The sequence below is a fragment of the Lygodium microphyllum genome, chromosome 12, assembly GCF_053477565.2.
Source record: "Lygodium microphyllum isolate KBCC chromosome 12, Lygodium_microphyllum_v1.1.10, whole genome shotgun sequence".
NCBI classification, from domain to species: Eukaryota; Viridiplantae; Streptophyta; class Polypodiopsida; order Schizaeales; family Lygodiaceae; genus Lygodium; species Lygodium microphyllum.
The window spans coordinates 114,384,218-114,392,442 of NC_141146.1; the positions used below are offsets into that span (position 1 = coordinate 114,384,218).

At 41.8% G+C, this 8,225-nt stretch overlaps 1 long non-coding RNA gene across 1 annotated transcript; it reads right to left on the bottom strand.

The window, feature by feature from the left end:
* Nucleotides 1–1,431: 1,431 nt before the first annotated feature.
* LOC148028177 (uncharacterized) lies at nt 1,432–2,149 on the bottom strand. The gene is made up of 2 exons (XR_015692689.1): nt 1,923–2,149; nt 1,432–1,683 (listed from the first exon to the last, which is right to left on the bottom strand). It is a non-coding gene; the product is annotated as an uncharacterized LOC148028177 (long non-coding RNA).
* Between the last annotated feature and the right edge of the window lie 6,076 nt (nt 2,150–8,225).

The following is an 8,225-nucleotide window of genomic DNA, read 5'->3' on the forward strand; positions in this document are numbered from 1 at the left end:
TGCATGATGAAGGGAAAGGGTAACTGGCAACCCAGCCTCAGACAGATCACCACACCTATGTACACATGCATTGGCTGGTGTAACAGGTGCTGCATAAAGAGGGACTTTATTGCAGGTTCAGGAATGGCCATTACATTTCTGGGATTGACACATGGTATTCGTAATAGATTTCTTGTGTTGGTACAAACTAGTCTTATAGAGAGAGAACCATCTTATTGATAAAGCAACTGCATCCTATTTACCGAACAAGCCGAATGCTGACTTCACATTTGTTTCTCAACATCCATACATTGACTCAAATGTACAAGAACAAAAAATGGCAAACCTGTACATCGATGTCACATGAGACTAACAAAGAAAAATGCACAAACGTCATAATCATTAGACCTTTTGTGAAGTAGTTATACATAACTACTTGCTGCTTCAGAAAATGTGGAAGTAAGTTTAGAAACAAGTGGAAGGAATAAGACTTAGTATTGCAGTCATTAAGACAGGTCTCAACTCTCTAAAGAAAGCCAGAAAAGCAGTGATCCTAAGTTGCTTACAGCAATTATCCTGACCCCACACAGTTTGATCCACAAGTTATCTTTACTTAGAGGGAATTAGAAAGAATGTCTACTGTACCTGCATACATTACTGTTCACTAGCTCACTAAGGCTCCCATGCCCTTTACAGCCCTCAGCAGCAAAATCATCAACAGGGATGACAACAAGTCCCCCCTGGACAAGTACACTATCTCCACACCATTACACGAAGCAATTTGACAAATTCAAAGTCAACCAGGAATGCAAATGGTCTCACTTGCACTCTCTTCCAAAGACCAAATCTCTTTAGAGCACCATGTTTGTGAACCTACTAGGCAAATATAGTACCTCCAAACTGTTTAAAGGAAGCAATTTTTGAAGTAACACCTGATTCTAGTTGTATGATCAAACGTGGATGCCAAAAGCCTACAACTGTGAACATGTGCAGGCGTTGATATGATTACAACTGTATAGATAAAAGAAACAGGACAACTCTCCCTGAATTCCCAGCACTACAAACAAGCATCTCCGATAGTGAAAAGGCATATGATAATGCTACCAAAGTCAGCTAAGAACATTTCAATTTTCATAATTAAATTCAACAAAACTGCTGGAAGTACAAACATAATTTCCAAATAATCCACAATCCAGTGCACGAAGTTAGGTGACACCTACAGTGACGATCCGAATTTCCTTGTATAGAACTAACCGATGGAAGTAAATTGTGATAATTGACCAACATTTACACATGTTCTATGAACAAAAGCCACAATCAGCACGGAGTTCAGTTTCAATCTCTCCTGTGTAGAGACCATATACTATTAGTTGAGACCACAATTAACAGTAACCATTCAAAAACCGATGAGGAAGACTTAATAAAGGGAGACGAAGACCACAACAAACTGTGGAAGACTAAGTCATACTCGATAACTCAAAGCGTAAGTAGATCGAAAATCATTTCATAATAAGGTCTGTTACATAACCCGGAGACTTAAAAGTCCAAAGTCCGGTCAGAAAAACCTAGACTCTCCTGTTTAAAAAGCTCTAGCCCTTCTGGGGAAAGAAACCTAGAATACTGCCGTCCAAAACCCCTTTACTTGGACCTCTGCCTCATCTTTCTGCGTTTTCTCTTTAGCCTGCGCATTCTCTTTTTCTTCCACTGTTAAGAAGAAGCACAAAGCCTTGTCATACACTGTGGCAGAAAAAATAAAGAAAGGGAGGCATCTGCTCATGCCTGGTACACAAGACCTGTGCAATGCCGAGAGGAAAACCTAGGCTTCTGAGCAATTAACGCAAAAGGCTTGACATTGAGTCACAACAAGCTGCGAACCGTAAGGCAAGGCACGAACGGAGAACCAGTGACATGACAGAAACAAGAAGGATTACAGATTAGCGTACCTTGGCCCTCATGGTGAATGTGGGCGATGCAGGTAATCACTCGATCTCGGCAGCAAAACCTTCTGTTCCGCAGGCACCAGGATTTCTAAAGAAAGGCGAACAGAAGAACAGCACACTATGGAATTATATGGAAAACCCTAGTTTTTCAAGGTCGGATTTTCTCATTTCTTTTTGGATTTTACAATTTTGGGCGCCGCCCAGAGAGAGAGAGAGAGAGAACTATAACTAGGTTGACATGTGGAGCTCAATAAAGGAGTTAGAAGTTCTATATGCAGTTTATCACATAGCAATTTTACTGATGGTGTTTAGACATGCGTTGTGTTTTGAAGAGAAATACATTTGTAGATAAGTTTTTGCATTGTTTAAAACATGGAGGATGTCAAAAGGAGAATATATATGTATATGTAGTTTGAGTTACTGATCGTGATTTTGAACGTTCACATTTCTTTTGATCGTAGATGCCATGGCCAAGTGGGAATAAGAATAGAAACACTGCATTTTCCAAGGTGATATCTAGGCAAGGTGAGTTTCTTGCAGGCAAGATGTCCATCCTGCACGTCATTGTTCTTTCAACGAGACGGTTATTATTCCATAATATGATGCATGCGAACTCGTACCAATCGGCTCTTTGGAATGCCTATTGTTGGCTTGGCTCGAGTACATTTTCGAGCAAACTGTAACATCTTTCATTCTCGCTATCTGCTTGGAGTATTGGGTCAAATGGAGAGCTTTCACAATGGAGCTCTATAATCCTTTCGATGGATTGCCTATCGAGGATGCAACCTTGTCCTTGGATGTGGATGTTCTGCTATAGCCATATACTTTTGGATCAGTGGATTATGTAGCATGTTTTAAGCAAATACGTCCGCAATATCGAATGTAGTCAGGTCAATTCTAGTAGATGGCTTCGAAAGCAATCCATCATTCCAAGAGACTAGAGGGTTATCGAGAATAGATCAACGGTCCAAGGTTCCATTCCTAATCACTCTTGTCATTTTCTAGACCGAGATAGACATATCAATGATGCTCAATAGTTGAAGCCATAATAGCTTTGCATTGAAATTTTGTTTTATGTAGTCTGGTAAGAATGACACCACGTATTTGTTTTTCTCTTTCTTTGAAAGACATGGTCGCCATTTAGTTATCATCATGTTGACTTTGTGTTGTTGGCATGCAAGGATGGGAAGAATGCTTGACAAAGCCATTGTAACTTGTATTTCTTTTATAGATGGATTGTTCTTTTGTGAGTTGACAACATGATGTTGCATTATGACTATACCACAAGACGTGCACATTGTTAGTCTTCCAATGATGCTTTCACATTCTATCGCCCAAGATGATTCGAATTTTTCTATGTCGTACTAAGTTGTAATTACATCAAACGGTTTTAGTGATATTTTTCTAGAAGCCATAGTTTTCCTTTTTCTAAAAGTCTTAAAAGATGCCTTGTGACTTTGTTTCTTCATAGTGTCCATTAATGCTGATGAGAACAATATGTTTTTATCATAAAACTGCATTATACTTATTTATGGAAAAACATGCTATACTTTGCAATTTTATTTATTTTTAAAGATAGTTTACTTTTTCAACGTGAGAGAATGATGTTTTTTTTCTTTTTAATAGTAATTCTAATAAAATCAATAAATAATAACAATACTTCAAAAACTTTTAAAAAACTAAATGAAATGAGAAAACGTGCTATATAGCTTACCAAAGAGTTGCCACAAATCTCTTCGTAATTAAATAATTATGGGAGAATGTGTCATTCTCCCGTCCATTCAAAATATTCGATTTGTTGAAGTTTTACATTTTTAGTTTTTTCAATACATTTGAAAGTTCGTTACGCTTTCATTTTCATTCCACTACAATTTACTAATCCTAAAAAGAACGAATGATGAATATTTGAATCCAACCTTAATAAACTAAAAGATGAAGGACAAGTTTGTTTAAACTAATCCTAAAAAGAACAAATGACGAAGATCTGAATCAAACATTTTAGCTTGCAAATGTGACGACCAAGGAACTGACATAGGTGTCTCCACACACGTGTATAACCTTCCTCTCTCCTCAAATAAGAGACAAATTTCGTAATAAAGAGAATGGCCCATGCTACTTAACTCTCCCCCCTTTATATAGGCTTAAGGCTTCCCAATGTTCAAAGCTTTCCTTTAAGCTTTTTAAAGCTTTTGTAGTTTATAAACTTAAAAATTCTAAACGTTTAAGCTTTTCTTAAAAAGCTTTTCTTCAATTTTGGGGTGTATGCTTATGTTTTTCTTCTTTAACCCAAAAAAATAACAAAAAAGATAATTATAAAACGTTACATAGCTGCACTTGTAAAAAACTATAATCTATATCTATACTTTTATACTATCTATTTTACATCCACGCTATCCTATAATTGAAAGATCTCCCAAAATTAGAACCAAACCTATGTGTCATTACTCTCAAACCTAAAAAGAAAGTCTTAATCTCGAATCTAGGAAAAAACATGGCTTCTCTCTCTCTCTCTCTCTCTCTCTCTCTCTCTCTCTCTCTCTCTCTCTCTCTCTCTCTCTCTCTCTCTCTCTCTCTCAAATTGCAATGTTTGAGAAAATGGTGCCAACTTGCCAAGCCCCACTCTCGCATGGGCTAGATTGAAGCACTACTTGCTTGCCTCCAACAATAGTGCAACAAGTTGCTGGAGCTAACTACAAGACATGGAGGTGTAGGCCGAGGTGATGAGTGTTTGTTACGCATGCCACATGCGATGCTAGAAACTGCAATGCATTCTCTATCTACAATTATGTTGCTCTCATGCTCATCTCCCAACACAATATACAAAGGAGATACTTGCAATACTAGCCACTACCCTAGGGATGCCATTGCACCAACTCCTCCCTACAAGAAGCATGGTAATAGTTGTCATTGCACTAGTGAGTATTCTCTCAAGATGACAATAACCATTGTTCACGCTCGAAAAACCATCAAGTAGTACCTTCTCTTACTCAATACCCAAGCAAGGTGTTGTTGTGCTCCCTACTCTAGAATGCCCTCCTCCTAAAGAGAATCATCACTATGTCATCATTCATTGAAGTGCCACCGACATGTGAAAGAGAGTAGGGTCAAGTTCATCTGCATGTCTACCATGGCGAGCTACTTCTAAGAGCTTGGTTGGTGCCATGTCAATTTTGTCGCCGCATACAAGGCTACACTAGCATGAATCCTCTCAACTCCATGCACACTACTACCCTGTGACCATCATGAGTGCTCAAGCCACATGGGGACTACCAATCAACATTTTGACCCATGTGCAACACCATGCAAGCTACTGCTTGTCACACCAATTCACTAGGTTGTCACTATCAATGGCACCTACCACATCGCACCAGTAGCACCTTGTCACACAAACAATTGTTAGTAAGCCACCCAATCACAACATCAATGATGCCTTCCTCGTTGCCTTTGATGATAGAATATATGACACAATCTCGGCAATCCTATAGGATCCAAGCATTCAACTCCATAAATGGGGGTTCTTCCACATGAACCCAAACCAAGTCTCAAGCTACAAGTTTTTCCCTCAATCTTCATCTTCATCACATGATATGCAAGTTGACATCTTGCATGCTTCTATTGTGTTAGTTCACCAAGGTCACATGCTATATGGTAACCTTTTTGAAGGATCTCCCAAACCTATGTGTCAATTGTACATTACTCTTGACCCCAAAAAGAAAGTCGTGATCTCGATATTCTAGAAAAGAACATGCTACTTGTAATCTCTCTCTCTCTCTCTCTCTCTCTCTCTCTCTCATGCAACTTGCAACATTTGAGAAAATGGTGCAAATGTGTCAAGCCCCACTCTCGCATGGGGTATTGAAGCACTACCTGCTCGCCTCCAGTAATAATGCAACAAGCCACTAGAGCTAGTTGCGAGATAAGGACGTGTAGGCCAAGATGATGAGTGTTAACCCCAACACGAAGAAAGCAAAAGGAAATAAAAAAGGCGCAGGTCAAAGGCAGAAAAAAGGTAGCCTGACTGAAGAAAGAAGAGGAGAAAAGGCCAAAAGTGCAAGGGCAACCTTAAAAGTCCAAGGGAAATGCAAAAGGGGAAAGGCGCATTTTAAAATACAAAGGCGCACCCTGAAATCTTGTAAAAGAGTGCCAGGCGGTGGAAAATCCGGAAAGCTAAAATAGAAGATAAAGACAAAGACCAAGGCAAAGAGAAATGGAAGACAAAGGCGCACGAGGAAAAGCGCAAGTCAAACTATTGTAAAAGAGCGCAAGCGCATCATGGTTTAATTCAAGGAGCACCGGGCTCTCATCCGTGCAGTTTGTAAATGTAGACGGGCGGTGGAAAGGAAGCTAGGAAGATAAAAGGACAATGGGAAAAAGGGCCTAGGCTACGGCCGGCCATGTAAAAAAGGGGAAAAGGGGATGACTGCCCAAAAGGGATTTAGGGTTTTGTATATAAAGTTGAAAAGTGAATGAGAAGCTCATTCTTGTGTGTGGCCAAAAGTAGCTCTCCTCTTCTTCTTGTTCTTGCTTGCTTGAGCTTGTGCTTGAGAGAGGGAGTGTGAGAGTGTGAAGGAGTGAGTGTGTGAGGGTGAGGGACCGAGGAGGAGAAGCTCTCCATCTTCTCCTCTCTTCTTCTCTTCTCTTCTCTTCTCTTCTCTTGCTCGCGGCAATGGAGCTTGGAGCGTGGAGCTTGAGGATGGAGCTTGCTTGAAGCTTGCACTTAGATCATGGAGTTACCGGAGTGCGCGGGAGAGGAGGTAACTCGAATGACACGGAGGTAAGCTCACTACACCCATAGATATGGATGGCGCATCGGTTATGTGAGAGGTAGCCATTAGTGCTCAGCTTGGAACTCTTGAAACAATAAGCTGTCCGTGGGTCTTGGCGGTTGAGTGAAAGCTCCCACATTTTGGTTCCGTTGCCGGGACCAACAGATTCAAGCCTTGAGCGCTTGTGTGCTTCGAATCGAGCATTGAAGTAGGGTTTTCCCCGAACCGGTGCTTGAGATAGGTAGGAAGCAAGGGGGTTGAAGATGGTATTCGATCTCCTTGGCAAGTAGGTTTTTTGTTTTTGGAGAATTATGTTGTGAGATGGAGTAGTGTAGGTATTTACTTTGTGATTTGGATGCATTAGGGTAGGAAAAAACAAAGAAAAAGAAGAAAAACACACATCAGGGTTTCTGCTGTCATAACAGGGCATGAGGGTTTGATTCATTTGCCACTTTGCATTTTGGAGTTTATTGGCTATTCCAGGTATATACAACTCTTCCCCTCCATCCATAGCTTTGATCTGGAGGTGTGTATGATAGGCCGTGACTTGAATCGTGTGATTTGGGCAATTTATCATTGCGCCGGGAAAAAACGTGCCGCGCTCGGCATGTCTGAGTGACGGCGATTCTGGGCCGAGTCCCAGAATCGACCCTCGGCCCACTACCACTCGGACCACTAACTCGGCCCAGACCTACTCGGCCCGTTCGAGTCGACCATTCGGACCATTGACTAATTCGGCCCTCGGCTTGTCCGAGCCAAATCGTCCGAGCCATAGGATTCGGGCCTTGGCCATGCGTCATATTCGGCCCTCGGCCCGTCCGAGTGACCTCGTCCAAATTGACCATTTGGCCCGTCTGAGTCTACCCTGTCTGAGTCACGAATTCGGCCCTCGGCCCAAGTGCCTCGGCCCATCCGAGTGACCTCGTCCGAATTGACCATTCGGCTCGTCTGAGTCTACCCTGTCTGAGTCACGAATTCGGCCCTCAGCCCATACGCCTCGGCCCGTCCGAGTGACCCACTCGGACCCTGCAATTCGGACCTATTAGGCCGAATTTAGTTTTTTTTTTTCAAATTTTAACCTATAGACCTGGAAACTGACCGAGAGACCATATAGAGCCAAAACCACCTCATAGATCGATCACTGGGCTGAAATCTAGAAGCAAGTAGTCCAAAATTATATGTAGATAGTCCTTCAAATCACATATGGCATTTACCGTAACGGTCCTTCGGGCCGGGGGGGACTGCCCCCCCGGACCCCCACAGAGGCCCCCTCCACACCTCCCCCAAGTAGGTTGGAGAGAAAACGCGCGTTGTGACAGGTCCTCCAAATTAGACCCTAGTGTAGTAATGGCTCTACACGAGCATAGATTCTCACTTGTAAAAGAGCAACCAAAAGCCCATACCCGAACAGAGAGAAACAGAGACCCTAGAACATCAATGGGCCAATCTAGCCATCCAGGGCAAAAAGGCCACACCACGAGAACACAAAGACATTGTGTTCATACCATGTCTAGTCAGAGCGAAATATAACATCAGCAAG